Here is a 15,801-nt window from a genome sequence, read left to right as displayed (position 1 = left end):
GGCTTATCGCTTAGGTGGTTAAGACAGATGTTTGTTTCAACATATTATTAGGCAGCATAGTGTCAGTTACTGAATAAGTTAGTTAATCACAAAGCAAAAAAACCCATTATGGAGCCTAGACATTCATTAACTTCTGGAGCAAGCTGTGCTTTGATATGCAAAAATAAACAACTGCAGAGTTTGTCTTGGTCATTAAAGAGTTACAGGAAGCTGAAGAAATAGCTCAGGTCTTTAAGAACACCAGCTTCACTTCAGCTGTGTTTAGTAAAAAAGATTTCTTCTGCAAGTAATGCAAACCACCACCCTCCCCCCATCGACCTTCCGTCCTGCACACGAGCGAGCAGGGAAGCCCATCTAGGAGTTGTCCGTATGTCAGGTGTCCTTAACTCAGGGACTACCTGTACTCCCTTTGTCAAGATTCGAACCTGAGACCTAGCGCTACAAAGGCCAGAGTGCTAACCTCTGAGCAACCGTGCTCATTTATACAGATGTGGCACACTGAACAACCACATACGTAACCCACTTAATCCTTTACTCAGCAATGCAACTTACTGTGTCACTTCCAAGCCTCCTGCCAGCTCACTGGAGTAAATTAGCATTCTCACCAATGAATAGAGAAATTGTTTAGGAACGTAAAGTTTAAATGGGAAATCGCAAAATAGTTATTCTGGCTGTGCAGTAGGGAAAATACATGCAAATAAAACAGTGGCTAAACACAATCACAACCATGTAGAAGAGAAACCACACAGTATGCACACCAATTGTTTGCCTGGAGCTTAGGCCCAGTCAGGTCAAGCGACGTTATGTTGTGGGATCATGTACTTTTTTTTTTTAAAGACCAATCTTTTAAAAGACTCTCAATTCAATACATTAACTAATGTGAATGTAGGACTAATTTGACAAAACAACATGAGTGTAGTGTTTGTTTGCCCTGCAAAATCTCATTTTGTATACAAATGGCAGTGTGAGTTGTATAATGTGTATTCCACTGTAAGCAACTTGTTCTATTATAAAGTAAAGGTACAAAGGGAACATGGTTTATTTATAGCGGTATGTTTATTTGGTAACTCAGTTCCAGAGCTGCAGTAATTAAAGCAACATTAGTTTTTCCTATTGATACAGAAATCATTTGTATTGTTTTCAGACTTACCATATGGTTTGCTTCAAGAGATTGGCTTGTGGTTAGGGGTGATACACAAAAGCCAGCTTGCACAGATCTAGGCTACCCTTTCAGAGCCCCATTATAGTAAGGGCACTTTTATCCAACTCAGCAAAAAACTAAACATGTTATCTGTCTGACAGCCAAGTTCTACAGTTAATAAGACTTTCAAGACTCTCACCACAATGGTATGGGTCTTGACTATAAACTATAAACTTGCTTTAATTCTACTCAGCAGTCAAGTATCATTGTTATACAGGAATAATGGGTTGCGTATTGTAGGCTTAATGAAAAATGTGAGAGTAATGTAAGCTTAATTTATGCAATAAACAATGCTTAATGTAAAAATTACACTTATCAGCCTTTTTATAATTGCATACTTTCCATTAGACGTTTTTCAGTTTCCTGCCAACCAATTTGATACAATATGATACAATATGTTTTAGGTTTGTTTTTACCACATTATTACACAATTGAACAACATCCATAAAATAAGGTTTAGAATGATAGATGAAGGGTGATGAAAAACACTAGCACAATATATCTAAGTAATTACACACCATTTGGCAAAATATGGAAACTACAAGGGCAAATTATAGTTACACTTCTTCCTAAAAAAGGTGTTTGGAAAAATGCACAGTGCTGAGTGGAAATATGTTCTTTTTTAAATATAAATCTAGTCACAACACAATACAGGTAGTTCCCGAGTTAAGGACATCCGACATACGGAAGACTCCTAGTTACGAACGGGGCTTCCCTGCTCTTTTGTGTGCAGGACGAAGGCTTGATAGGGGGAAGGGGGGCGGTTCACATGACTTGTAGATGAAATCTTTTGCTGTTCTGCAACTCTTGTAACTTTTTAATGACCAAGAGAAACTCTGCAGTTGTTTCTTTTTGCATATCAAAGCACAGCTTGATCCAGAAGTTAATGAATGTCTAGGCTCCATAAAGTTTTTTTTTTTCTCTGTGTTTGAGATTATCTCACTGAGAGATTTTTATACAGTAACCCACACCATGCTGCCCAATATGTTAAAACAAACATCTGTCCTAATTGCATTTAGTAAAATAATGTACATGTTCTGACTTACAAACAAATTCAACCTAAGAAGAAACCTACAGTCCCTATCTCGTATGTAACCCGGAGACCACCTGTATGGCATAACCAGAGTCACAAATGGCTAGCATAAAAATATACTGTAATATCAGCACTGCATAATATGTTGGCGCTATATAAATCCTGTTTAATATTAATAAAAAAATATGGAGCCCTAGACTAGATTCTAGTTTGCATATAACTAAAGGCTTACAAATCTGACATACATAACTTAGTGTGGTATTTGTTCTACATAATGTAATTAAAATTGGGCAACTGAAATCCCAAAAAAACTCAGATCAGGAGGGTAGATCTATCTAACTCACCAAGTTATGTGCCCAGCGATTGTTGTGGTATCAGCGGAGTTTAGTGAATTTCCTAAATTTAATTCCAGGAATGCTAATTTTGACTCCTGGTTGCTACCCGGGTAGAAAAAACCTATCCAAGAAGACATCAAGAGTCTTTAACACAACTGCTGAGCTTACCACTTAAATTGCCATGGTGCATTGCTCCCAAAACAAAACAACAAAAAACTCCCAAAACAAACAACAAAAACCCACCAGAAACGCATGTCAAAACTGACCTGTCTCCAAATCCATATCAAGGACCTCAAGGATAAAAGCCTCTATACAAACTATGCTTCGTTTATTGCTTATCCCCCATCTGATGTACAAGCTGTGCTGGAATGACTCTACATTTTTACTTTCCCACTCGAGAAACAGCTCTATCATAAACAAACCCATGGAATTCATTCTAGAAAAATGCTCAGTCACACTCTCCAAGAAATGCCAAACCTCGGTAGAAGGCAAGTGAAGCGTTATAATTTATATCACTAAGAGGATCATCCCACCATTACCTATTGTTTCTAAAGCTGGATGGCAAACCAAGACTAGCACAATGGAACTAGCCAAATGGAACTAGATGAGACTTATTAAACCCTCTATATATATTTTATCCATACCTCAACCTGAATAACTTGCCTTCCTCCCTCTCCAGTACTTGTATGGTACCAGTTTGTAACAATGTGGAAATATTTCCCAGATATCCCTACTCAAAAGTTATACACTTCTCAAGCATGTTGCCACACAACCTTTACTAGCTAATTTTGATGAATAATTCTTGTTATACAATACTGTTATATTTCCAGCTGCTCTCCTTCCTGTGTCTTGTCAGGACATCAACAATCACAATTTTTTTCTTATCGGTCAATTCAACCCAAACTAACCCAAAGGAAGGAAGACACAAGGTGTTTGCAAGGGCACAGGCTGGACTGTGAACACAAGTTCACCCATACATCCACAATACATACATGTCTTCATTATTCCAAAGGTAGCTCACTATTGGGAACGCCGAATAGCCCCAGGCCTCCTTCTACCCACTGTGACACTACCTTCTGCTCTGCTGGACCTTGAGAAATGAGTTGACCCAAGGTGCAAATAGGGCACATATCTTAATAACAAACTTATTTACACTCCTGAAAAAGGCTGTCAAGAACAAATATTTAACATGTGAGCCTTAGGTTGGGTCTACATGAACGTTTATAAAAACTCATGTAAACGTTCCTACTGCATTTTTATGCACTTTTATAGGCGCTTTAAAGCTTGCCTTTAAAACACTGGAAACTGTCCATGCCGCATTTTCCTGTGTTTACGTTTTAAGTGCTTAAAAACGTTCGAAAACGCGGGAAAATCCGTGTTTGTGGGCGTTTTCCAGCTTTACCCCGCATTTTAATGTTTTAAGTGTTGCAAGCAACGTTTAGGATAAAAGCTCATGAACATGCCTCAAGGAAATGTCCTGGCGTAGATTAGCCCATTGAAATGCATAGGGATTTCAAACATGGGCTTAAAAAGCCTTCAGTTAAACGCTGGGGAAAACCTCCCTGTAGACTAAGCCTTATACTCATACTTGACCTGTAAAATAACAATAACCTTATAAGAACTTGATAGTTCTATCAAAAAAGCACAGACCCAGGGATAGGTGACATCGCCCTACTCTACGCTAGACCGTACCCAGCCCAGTTCTTCATCCATCTCAAATGCTTTCTAAGTTGCACCCAGAAGCTATATCTACCTACATCACTGTAATACATAAAAAGGCAAAAATATACTGTTATCCCTTACTTTATTACCGTGTCCTTGCTCTAGGAGTATATGAAACTCTGCAAAATGTTTGACCTGTTGTCTTCTTCTTTTACAGGACCTCATTCACTTAGTCCAAGTAGATATTATAAATACCTTAAGAGTGCTTCCTCTCTCATTTTTCTTAAAGTTATCAGGTCAAAATATAAGTCTAGTTTTTCTTTAAAAAGGGATTTACCATTGGTACCAGTACCAAGACATACGATTGCCCAATAGAACTCTTCACATTAACTATGCACCTCTAATTACTATTTTTAAAAACAACCTAACCATCATGACAAACAAGAGTTTTTAATAAATGATAAGGTGCAACATCCTACCTTGCATTTTTACCCACATCACACAATACAAATCCACATTTCCTTCTTTAAAGCCATCCAATCAATACTCAGTAGTTTTCTATAGTCTAACAAACCTGCCAGAGTAAAAAATACAATTCTACAAACAACCAGCAGAACGTCCCTTCTAAACATCACAGTGTATTATATTATTTGCCATGACATGTGAATGCTTGAGTGGTAAAAACACAAAACCACTAAGTTGTGGATCTCTTTTAAACAATCTGCCTCCCCATCTCCACTACACATAACTATTTAATCTATAGAACTCCCATCACCTCAGTCTACCAAAGCTCCCATCTCTCTCTATTTGTTAACAAACATTAAATACTTTTGGCCGTTCTCTTTTCCCCTCACCCCTATATTTAATAAGAACATCTAATTTGCACATTCTACGTGTTCTAGATCAGTTGCTCCCTAAATGGTAAAGAAGAACAAGCATATGACTACACCTTCTAAAACTAGATAATGGTAGCTCCAATATTTGTATGCTTTCTTCCTTAGCATTTTAAGTATGACTGGAAACTGATGATGCGTTAAATAAATTGTTTTTAATTTGTTCTGGTCAAAATCTACAAAGTGCATTTTTCACATGCTCAGGTAACAGCATCTAGGCCTAACTTCTGACCACCTACCCATTCAGAGTTGCATTTCCTTCTCCGGCATTTGCAAAGCACAGGTTTACTTGAAAAATTTAAAAGTTACTAACATTTGCAGTGAGGGGGTCTGCTTGGAAATCTGGTACATGTGAATGGTAATGTTGGATATCATTAGGAACTATAACTTTTTCAATAACAGCAACTAAAGTTTACCTTCAGACAGCACTAGATGAATGTCTACAACCTCTTCCAGTTTGTTACTGCTTTCCCACTTGTAGAGAAGTTTTGAGGTGTCCAGGACAAATATTTTTTTGGAATCTAACAGACATATACAATATAAATAAAATATTATTTACATGTTGCAAAGGGTTAGAACATCTAGTAGGTTGCGTTCTTTTCACTTAAGCAGTTAACAGGACAATAAGTATAGCAAAATGACTTTAATGGGGACAAAACCAGCAAAGGAAAGCTGACTAAGATTGTACCCAAAAAAAGTTTTTTGCTTTAGATGAACTTTACACCTAAATATACACAGAACAGTACAAACACAAAGCCTGCTTTTAAAGAACCTAAATATGCTGGAGGACATTTACCCTTTTCTTGGCAGTGCTGTTAAATGAACTGCTAGGCTATTTTTAATTAACAAACTTCATGTCCAATTGTGCTTCAAGGATGCTTCCATGGATTTTAGTCATGTGAAATCTATGGAGTTTTACCCCAGTGCCACCCATAGAAAAATGATGAACAAAGTTGGCACGTCCACATCATTAAACCAATGTGACCCATTTCTAACAGACCTTATTTCTTCTCATGGCACCAGAAATGTTAAGCTGAAATTCCAGGAGCTTGTAACTTGAATAGAAGCTGTTTTTCTGCCTGATGCATTATTATTTAACAACAGATTTTGGAGATCTCCTCTCAGCTTGCAAAAGTTTTCCAGTTTTCAAGCACAGCACACTCTGTGTCAGCAGAAACGGATTATAATCTTCTAATTATTCCAGCAACCTTCCATTTATTAACCTGTTCCCTACCACAGAAAGCAGACACTGCTCTGCAGGGACATTGGATAGCATCCTTTTTGGACAACAACCAGTTAAAGGCACTAACATTTTCCATCATTCAATCATCTAAGCCCAGAGGCATAATGTCACGGACAGTAATTCCAGTCTAAAATACACAATGCTTTTATTATTTTTTGGTTTGCTTCAGTGTATACCATCTTGTTCCCTGAGTGTCTCCTAGGGTTTGTCTTTGTGATATAACACACAAGAAACACCAGCTGGAACTGCTAAGCAAAGAAATGAGAGCCTATAGTGATTGATATATGTGCGATACTAATGGTAAGATAGATATTAAAAATTGTAGCCAACATGACACAAAACTAATGGGAATCCAGCAAAACTAAGCACACTAAAATAAGCCAAAGATGACATTATCATGCTGATGAGCTATGTTAAAGTTTATGAAAGAGAGAAATTAACTTGTAACCCCTAGAAGCCACCATCATGGTTGTTCCTAATAAATTATATCTACAAGAACATTCTGAATTAGTTTGAGAAGCAGAGTATATTTTACCATGTTGTATGAATCAACTGAAACACCTGTTTTCATTCCTACACTAGCAAACCCATCAGCCCTTTCTACTATGAATGCTTTAAGTTGTGTGTTTCCACATGTAACAGTTATTTTCTCTACAATGCAAAAAAATCCCAGATGAATTAAATTTGCATGTAGCGGACAGTAAATAATGGGTATTTAACTATTAAGGTGATCTATACACTCAGGTTTAAATTAAACCTACTTTAAAAATATACACTTAAAAAACAATTTGTTAGGAAATGAAACACAACATATTTACACCTAAGGGATCTATTGATTTTCGTTTACTTTCATTTTGTTTTGTTCAATTCTTTGTTTTTCCTGTCACTTTTCCCCAGGCCTCCAACTTCTCTTGTGTTTGTTTCCCCCACAAATTCACCCCTCAAACCTTCTTTAGAGGATAGCTTAGAATACTTCTAGAGGTATTTTCACTCCTGCATAGACTTTAAAATAAATTGTTTGTAAATGCCTGAAAACACTTGTACAGGTGTTTACACTGTTTTACAATGTTTTTAAAGCAGGTGTTTTTAATGCCTTAGAAACAAAAAATTGTGTGGAATACCCCCCTAATATCGAAATCAGACTCTTTACAAGGCTTTGGACTTTCCTGGCTAGTGTGACAGGAGCTGTGCTCAATGCCATCATTTCCTTCAGTCAAGGCAGCCGAGGACAGCTATCCTGGCAGAGCTAAGTCACAGTGGAGGCTTCAGAGTATTGCCAAAGGTAAATCCCTCCTTGCTGGATGAATGACTCATCCTGGGAAATTAAAGATTGCAGAAGGATCATCATGGGACATTGCACATCACTGGACCCCGCAGAGGTCAGAAAATGCATACCAAAGAATTTTACTCCATGATGTGAGGTCATTATTTCTAGTTTTTTTTTTTTAACTCTTTCTGTGAATGGGTAAGGGGTACTTTATACCCCTATACTCATTCACCAGAGGGATGGGTCAGATATCTGAGGGGCCCCCTTTATGAAAGGAGGCTCCCGGTTTCCAAATAAGTTCCCCACCCACAGACCCCCACAATACAGGGGTGGAGAGTGTGTGGGGAAGAGGCACTTCCCCTAAATAATGCCCTTACCTGGTGCAGGCGAGGGTGTGGTTTATGCCAAAAGGCAAAGGGGCTACATGCTTTTTCCCCACTTTTTTTCTTGGCACACTGGTTTTAGAGGACCTTTTATGGACAGGAGGGGCCCCATTTCTTTTGCAGGTGGGTCCCATGCCTAATAAAGGTCTGGTTTCAGTATTGACAAGGGGACCCCATGTAGTTTTTTGTTTTGTTTTTTATAAAAATCAACAAATGCAAAACTTACAAATAGACCCAAAGTGGAGACATTATAAAGCAGTGGCATGGGAGTACAGCTGGCATAGCACTTATTTAAAAAGAAAGAACACAAATTGAAAACGCTTATAGATGTGCTAAGCACAGCATGAACTTTGCAACTAACAGAGCGCCAATAATATAAATAAGTATGTAAAGGTAACAAAAAAGGTTTGGTCCAGATTCATATATGACTTCTCAAAGTCAAGCGAACGACCCCTCCTTCAGTTACAGAGTTTTTTCTGCTGTGACATACAACATTTTTTAACAAGCTATAGGCTGCAGCATATAACCTAGCAGATTGCAACTCAAATTATATCCACTTCCTGTTTAAAAAAAGCCCCTAACTGTGGCAGCTGCTTAATTACACAATCCATTTACTCCCTTACTTATTCAGTGATGTGACATAATGATTACTTGCACATGACAGCACTAGTGTTTGGTATATCAAAAGTAAAACACACACAATGCCCCTCCCATCCACATTACCTCTCATATACTGTACTAGTAATAGCAGACCCTCAATGTGTGTAAAAGTCCACTCTCAGCAACTCACACATAATAGATTCTATGGAAAGCCCATATAGCCACACAGAAAGCAAAGCCAACACATTTTAGTCTGGTCTGGCCCTAGTTATAACAAATACCAATTACACAACATTAAATTACAATTCTGGGTCCAGAAGTGGTGGATAATCAGTTATTCAATACAAACATAAACCAAAAAAAAAATCAACATACAATATACCATGATAAATGTAACAATTAAAGATGTTTAGAACCCTAAATAATACATCTCAATCATAACCACCAGTTCCATCATTTTTACTTTTTTATGTACCTGACAAGTATTTGCATGTACTGACACATCATTTAAATGAACTTTGTGTGTCTTTGTCTTTGAGTGTTCACCCTACATGTGAATGCAAAATTAATGTTTGTGAAACAAAAAATCATATGTAATTTATAAAATTGTATTTTACTAATACATTTATTATTTTATTTCCCTTTAACTGAACTCAAACGGGGTTGACTAATTTTACTGAGGTTTGGGGTTTTGTGGAAAAAAACAAATGTAGCAAGTTTATCATTTTAATGTATATAGAATACCAAGATGGAATATATGGTCCCGAATTCGAACGGTATTATCTATCCCAATGTCTTCTGGAAAAGGGGATTAAGGGCCTGGCTAAAGTTCCCAGTATTGGTGTTGCTGCAAAATTGCAGCTTTTTTTAATGCATCCAGGCCCAGAGAGTCCTGGAAGTAATGGGTGGGCCAGGAACTCATCCCTATTTCCAGGAATGGAAATCTGTGTGGTTCTGGAGCACCTGCCCATGAATAAAAAAAGGGGGAAGGGGCAGACTGAGGTCAATTGGTGAGGCTGTGTGCAGTGTCTGGGCTGGGAGAGCCGAGGAGGTCTCACAAAGTCGTAGTTTGAGCCTGAGTGCAGTCTGTAATGCTGGTGGGAGCAGGACTAAGCATGAACTAAGCATGAACTAAGCCATTTTTGTGTTTTGTTATGCAAAATAGAAGCTAATTTATGTGTGCCTAAAACTAACTTTTTCTCAGAAACTACCGTGTCTTGCGGTGAGCTGATTCCCCTAACTTCCCAATACAGATACATTTCGCTTAACAACCAGGTTCTGTTCCAAGAATCTAGTCAATAAGTGATTTGGTCGTTAAGCAAGGAGCATAGAAATAAGCCATTCTGCAGAGCTGGAAGCAGGCAGTGTATGTCAGTGACAGGTTCCATGAAAACCTGCAGACCCAGATTGAGGTGGATCGCTACACAGGAGGAAAATGAGGCCAAAAAGTATAAAGGGGAGACACTGCATGGCTGTACACTGTACAGTTTTTTAAATGGCGAATACCTGTATTAACTTTTTGCATAATAATGTTTTTTTTTGTTTTATATTATAGGTAGTTACATTAAGCCGCTCATCTTATGCTCATTGATTTGCTTTCTTTTGCAGCTCCCTGAACATGAACTAAAATTTTAGACAGGCAGGTTCTTTATTGTAAAAAAGACAGATAGTGTACCATCTGCAATAAAATAAACTCACATGCTTGTTTGCAACTTTTTCAAGTATACTCCCTTTCCTTCCTCCATCTTGGGTTTTGTCAAACTTAATTGACCAGGGCAGAATGACACATGTGCAGGATTTAATGTATTCCTGGCAGTCAGGAATGCACAGATTGTGCACTAAGCTACACATGCACAGCACACATTACAGAAAAGAAAATCAGAAAAGGTTGTGAACAGGCAGGTAAATACTGTATGTTTTAATGTAGAAGGGACATAGCCTATCTGCTTGCATTTTTTTTAAAATGTACAGTTCCCCTTTAATTACTCAACTTAAAATAAAACAGAAAATAAAGGAGACAGACCAATATTCTTACCGTTTAAAATTCCTTTCCTGTTGTTTCATCTTGGGTTGACGTTCCATTGTTACCACGGAAGGGAATTTAAAGCAGTCACTTTATCCAATAATGTCTACAAAACAGAGAGACTTTGCATTTAAAATGTATAGTGTATAATTATTAGTTTGTAAAATAAGAGCTAAAAATAAAAATAAGCAACTGTCATTTTAAGTATATTCAACCAGAGCCTAAAAACAAGTTCAAGCAAATAGCTACACAGTTAAAATATGTATTTTTTTTAAAACAACTGTATTAGGTGAAAATAAATTTTTACATCATATAAACATATAATAAAACTTAAAAACAAACAAAATAACAAAAAAGGGGGAAAGGTAGGGTGGGGAAGGGATAAGTCTCACACTAAAGAGCATAGTAATAAAAAAAACAAATAGACACATACCCAAGTGCAAAACATAAATAGCCATCCGGTTTTAACCCTCAAAGAGCCAGTACAAAGCATATTTTCTTATCAAAACAGATTAGTACTGATTTTGATAAGAATTTACTCTCGCTTTGAGAGATTTTCATGCTGTGTTTGCCCCTATGGATATTCAACTTTGGGTCCTCTCCTTACCTGTCCGTAACCTTCCCCGGCCCTCTCTTTCACCTCTATTCTCTCTTCCCCTATTTTTTCTTCTCTTTTGTTTTTCCTCCTAGTCAGGTCCTTTCTTTTTTATCTATGTTCATTATATGACAATGTTTGTCTTTTTAGTGTGTAACAAGCCAAAATGTTTGTGTTGGTGAAACACCCATTCACTAGGAGTGCAAAGGACTATGTTTGATTCTTTTTCTTTTTGACTTGTTTGTGTCTTTGTTCCTCTTTGAAAAAACTGTAAAACTTTTATTCTCAATAAAATGATTGAAAACAAAATCAGATTAGTATTCTATAGGCCTAGAAAATAAACCTTTATCATCCTGATATATTGTAGATATACCAGGATGAGTATGTAAATTGGTTGAGAATTGTGTTTCTCTCAGTAACAGGAAATGCATAAAGTATACATTTATACCACTGCTGCAGAAAACAGGATATACCATCATCACCTTGGATTTGGGTCTCTTACATCTCTCTATAGAATAGGGTTAAGAAGAGACTACTCGCTCCACCTCAGGCGACTGAGGTTGGACACGTATTCATAATGGCACGTCTAGCCACCATTAGACAGACACTTATCCAAGCCTGTGAAATTTTAGGTATGGTACAAGAGACCGTGTCATCCCTATACCTGAAAAGCAGAGGAATGGGGTAACCCATTTAACATAGCCTGTCACAGTGCCCACCCATAATGATACTTTTTGCCAGAATTCTGCAATACGTGGGCAAAACCATAAACGGTGGGACAATAAAGCAGAAGAGCAGTCACATTTAGGGCATTGGAGATGCCATGCCCTGGTTCAGTTTTCGCTAGAAGATAGCCTGAATACCTTGTATGCCCTGTGGATTATCATAAATTGGTATTTTCTACAAATTTATTTTATCATGCAATTTCTTACCATTTGGTAACCCTGTACCACATGATCCACTATGTCCAGATCAGAAAAATCTCTTGCCATCGTTTCAAAGTAGTATCAGATAGCGGCTTTTGTGGAGCGAGGCAGTAAGTATTCATAAATATTTGAAATATTCAGAGGTGACAGTGACAATATTCAGTCAAAAGCATTAGGTTGTAAAGTCGTCTCATGGTTTCTCACTATGAAGCACAGATAAGTCGTGTATTGGCAAAAAATATTGTGGGTGCAATGCCCAAGCAGGGATAGCATATATAGCCTTCAGTTCTGATAAAGACCCAGAGACCACCAAACTCCTTGTACACGCTCTTATCATCTCCTGTCTGGACTACTGTAACCTCCTCCTCTCTGGTATTCCACTAACCTGACTCTCTCCTCTACAATCTATTATGAATGCTGCAGCCAGACTCATTCATCCTTCCCACTGCTCCATTTCTGCTGCATCTCTTTGCAGCAGTGGCATTGGCTTCCATTTCACCTTAGAATCAAATTCAAGCTCCTGTGCTTTGCCTTCAAATCCCTCCACAGTTATTGTCCCACTTACATTTCTGACCTGGTAAAAAAGTACTCTCCCCCAGCCACTCTCTCCGCTCCTCCAATGACCTACTAATGACTTCCTCACCACACGCACGGATATAAGTCTTCTCTAGAGCTGCCCCAACTCTCTGGAATGGTCTTCCTCATCCTATTCGGCTTGCTCCTACTTTCTGCTCATTTAAAGAGCACTCAAAACCCATTTTTTCAAACCTGCCTACCCGTCTTCTTCTGTCTTTTTAAACCATCACTACTTCCCACCACTACTTATCTCCCATCCTATTGTTTGTAAATTGTAAGCTCTTCGGGGCAGGGTCCTCTCCTCCTGTATCACTGTCTGTGTTAGTCTGTCATTTGCAACCCCTATTTAATGTACAGCGCTGCGTAATATGTTGGCGCTATATAAATCCTGTTTACTGTAACCTCCTCCTCTCTGGTATTCCACTAACCTGACTCTCTCCTCTACAATCTATTATGAATGCTGCAGCCAGACTCATTCATCCTTCCCACTGCTCCATTTCTGCTGCATCTCTTTGCAGCAGTGGCATTGGCTTCCATTTCACCTTAGAATCAAATTCAAGCTCCTGTGCTTTGCCTTCAAATCCCTCCACAGTTATTGTCCCACTTACATTTCCAACCCCTATTTAATGTACAGCGCTGCGTAATATGTTGGCGCTATATAAATCCTGTTTATTAATAATAACAATAATAATAACAATAATAATAATAATAATTCTAGAAGGGCCATCTGTGTAAAAAATATCTCCAAACCGCTTTAGACCTCTTTTCCTCTACTCGCTGAAGGCTGCATGATGCTGGGCTTGTGGGAACATCAAAAATATGTATTTTAATATAATGTAAAAGTGTATGTAAAGCTAAATTCTATACATGTATTGTATTACATATACTAAACATGTAAGTACATGACCTTGACTTAATGTCGGCATAGTAAAGTATGGCATAGTATGGATCTTTCATATTGTTCTGCTATCCAAGGAGAGAAGCATTCTGGATTGCTGGATGTCCCTTAGGTTGCAGTACTAATGATATATACAAAGTGGATGTTGATTACAGGAAATGATAATTCACACAAATACAGAAATAATGCTTTGTATGTAGTACACTTCCAACATGATTGCCTATGTCTACCTAATTACCCCCTCTTAATTTGCACAGAACGAATGAACAAGATCTTTCTTCAAACTCACAAAGATAATTTTTTAAAATATAACCTAAATAAAAATATACCCCTGGGTAAATATACCCTATATAAAAGCATACCTAAACTCCGAAATTTCACTTTACAAAAAGGGGTGATACCTACATCACACATCCCTGGAGGCTCTCGGGAGCATCTCGGGCATGCGCAGAAGGAGCCTTTTCGTGAAAAGAGAAAAATTTGCCAATCGCAGGTTTTTTTCCCATTTTACGTCACCCGATCTCACGCCTGGGTCAGTTGCCATGGGAAGAAAAACTCGGAAGAAGAGGAGAAGATGGGTCCACCCGGCGCGTTGGCTCTGAGACGGATACCGGGACGACATGGTGCCCGACGGAAGACACCTCCAGATGGATCAGACTGCCCTGCGGGATTGAAGGTAAGTGTATTTTTTTTTTTTTTGTTTTAAGCACTTTTCAGTTTAGTTCAGACTAAACTAAGTGCAGACTAGTTGATTATTCCACAATATCAAAAGTACAATGTTTAGTAAAAATGATTAGTTTTATGTAAATTTTGAAACATTAAATTACATTTAATTAATTAGTGATGTTGTGTAAATGCTGTAACATCACACCAACATTTTATACACTTTTTACGTGATAAAACATTTCATATTTTAGATGAATATTCTTCTCAAATGTTTTATAAACTATTCTTCTTACAGAACAAGTCAAGTAAACAAACCAAATTTTTACATTTAGGAATAATTTTACTTTTTACTAGGAAAAGTATACCCATAATATAGAGGTGTTCATTGTTACAGTAGAAGAGCACAAAAAAATGCTACAGGAAAGAGTGGACAAGAGAATGTCAGTGAAATGGCAGAGAGATGGGTCACGCTAATTTTTGTAATTTTTTACATCTAAATATCCTCTGTTCCTCCTCCTATGAAAATTGCACAAATCATTGTCCATGTCGGTCATAGAAATTCAACCAGTGTAGCTTTGATTACAACCTAGCTGGATTTGCTCCTGTAACCTCTAGCCTTTTCTCCCAATGTTCTCATTATACAATTGAGTCAGCTTGTATTTGTTAATGTTTTTCTCTGTCTCTTTCTCTGCTCTCTCTCCTCACCTGTGCCTAGCTTGAGTAATATCTGAGATTCCTGGGACAGTGTGTCATTTCCTGTGTATCCTTGCCCACAGTTCTGCCTTTGTGTTTGTTTATCCAGTGATAATGTAATTGTGTTTAAACTTAGCCCTTCTAATCCTGTTTCCCCTTCCTGCTCTATGTATTGAAACCTGACATCTGAACTAGTATATTGCACTTGTTTATCTGGAACCGTACATCTTCAATCTGTGTACTGTATTTGCTGCATTTCTACTTGCCCTAAAATTGACAGTTTTTGGATTATACTTCAATGCGTTAATCCCTGATATCAGTAGGTTATGCCCCTTTGATTCTGCTTTTTTTTCTGTATCTGTAGTATCTTCAATATGTACTTGATTAGTTATCTTTTCTGATCCTTTTTTGTGTACCTGAACCTTTTATTTTAGAATGTTTATTTGTTTTGGGGCAGTGGTCCCTGTCTTTATGGAGCTCGTGGACCACTAAATCTATGGACTACGAACCGCGCATGCGCAGGGAGCTGTATGTCTCTCAAAGGGGAGGAAACGTCCCCCAGAGTGACGTCATGATGCCAGAACCCAGCCACTGTCCAGAGACACAACCGGCCCACTGCCCTGAGCCTGGGATGCATACAAGAGACATGGTCCGTGGCTGTGGCCGGTGTGTTCCCTGTCCTCCACCAGAGCTGTGCACCACCGCTGGTCTCTGTGCTCTTGCGGCCCAGTTGTCAGACAGCTGTGGCCCACCCTGTTTAGGGTACATCTTTCGGGTAATCTACCCCTTTGTAAAAAAAATCCCCTA

General features: G+C 38.1%; 1 long non-coding RNA gene across 15 annotated transcripts in view; it reads right to left on the bottom strand.

The window, feature by feature from the left end:
- The window catches only part of LOC140329280 (uncharacterized), a 293,563-nt gene that overhangs the window by 167,106 nt on the left and 110,656 nt on the right, over positions 1-15,801 (bottom strand). For 11 of the 15 annotated variants that reach the window (XR_011920454.1, XR_011920452.1, XR_011920451.1 and 8 more), the window contains 2 exons: positions 10,653-10,746; positions 5,541-5,645 (listed from right to left, as the gene is read on the bottom strand). This is a non-coding gene — a long non-coding RNA (uncharacterized lncRNA). Of the gene's footprint in view, positions 1-5,540; positions 5,646-10,652; positions 10,747-14,040; positions 14,298-15,801 lie in introns of all 15 variants that reach the window. The other 4 variants (XR_011920458.1, XR_011920459.1, XR_011920462.1 and 1 more) reach the window with 1 other exon arrangement.

This window comes from Pyxicephalus adspersus, chromosome 4 (genome assembly GCF_032062135.1).
Source record: "Pyxicephalus adspersus chromosome 4, UCB_Pads_2.0, whole genome shotgun sequence".
Classification (NCBI taxonomy): Eukaryota; Metazoa; Chordata; class Amphibia; order Anura; family Pyxicephalidae; genus Pyxicephalus; species Pyxicephalus adspersus.
The sequence above is the reverse complement of the archived record's forward strand: the minus strand, read 5'-3'. Positions and strand labels throughout refer to the sequence as shown.